Here is a 1,124-nt window from a genome sequence, read left to right on the forward strand (position 1 = left end):
GCTTATTGAACTGTTCTTCATAGCTAACCACACTGCTGATCTTATTCTCAAAAGAGTTATCGAAGAAGGGGTCTACATACACAGGGAGGCGTGGCTGTTCAGGCCTCTCATATTTCATGGTCACATGCAATGGCCATTCCTTTTGAGGAATGATGTCGGTTTTCTCTGGCACGTATTTCAATAGGTGACTTACAACGGACCTAGGGCCCGTGGTGGCAAGGTCCAGGGCGAAGAATCGCTTTGGCGTTCCTCGTCCTTCCTGGACATAGGCTGAAGTAATTTTTTCTGGCCTCATTCCTCTTTTAGTGGGGACTAATGCTATTTTCAGTTGTTTCATTAGGTCCCCCCCTAGCAGATTTACTGGACAATCTGAACTGATAACAAATTCTGCTGTATGGGCTTCGCCATCTTCATCTAGTACGTTGTTTAGAGAGTGGTTTCGAGATTTTTAACAATTGTGATTTACCATTAGCTGACACTACGGCTATCCATTTGTGGCCTGGCCTTACTGCGGGGTTTCTATCTTTTAGCACTGTCCTGTCTGCCCCTGGATCACATAAAAACTTTACTCTTTCTCCTCCAATGGTGAGAGTGTAATAAGGTTTTTCGTCTTCTTTCAGGGAGAGGGAAAATATTTGAGTCAAGTCCAATACTTCTACAGGGTCCCCTTGGTTTGGGTCGACGTCTTCCGTAGAAGATTGGCTTGAATCTTCAGCTTGGCGTCAATCCTCGTATTCATCCCTATCTTGGTTGTACTCTGGATTATGAGGTGGGGGTCGAGAGAAGCGTCGCTTCTCTCTTCTGTCCTTTGCGGGCTCTGGGCATTCTCGTGCTATATGGCCTGGTTTGTCACAGTTGTAGCAGCGGTTGTGTTTTGGCTTTTTACCTTTCCCTTGGCCTCCTCTTTTCGGACCTTGGTAGTTAGACATGCTGCAAACCATAGCTTGGGCCACAGCATGCAGCTGGGTGTCAGAGTTTTTAATCTTTTTATTATGCAGGACTTCTTGAGGCTGTGCTGCCCATTCCATTAGCTGGACGAGGGTGGAAGTCCTCCAACCAACCTGGTGTTTTCTGACAAAGTCGGCTATGGCAGGTCTCATGTTGTTCAAGAGTTGTTGTTTTAG

The 1,124-nt window shown here is 46.3% G+C and overlaps 1 long non-coding RNA gene across 1 annotated transcript in view; it reads right to left on the bottom strand.

Annotated features, from left to right (window-relative positions):
* Window positions 1-1,124, bottom strand: part of LOC117941837 — a 21,786-nt gene that overhangs the window by 16,339 nt on the left and 4,323 nt on the right. The gene's annotated exons all lie outside the window — the stretch shown is intronic.

Source organism: Etheostoma cragini, chromosome 3 (genome assembly GCF_013103735.1).
Source record: "Etheostoma cragini isolate CJK2018 chromosome 3, CSU_Ecrag_1.0, whole genome shotgun sequence".
Lineage (NCBI taxonomy): Eukaryota > Metazoa > Chordata > Actinopteri > Perciformes > Percidae > Etheostoma > Etheostoma cragini.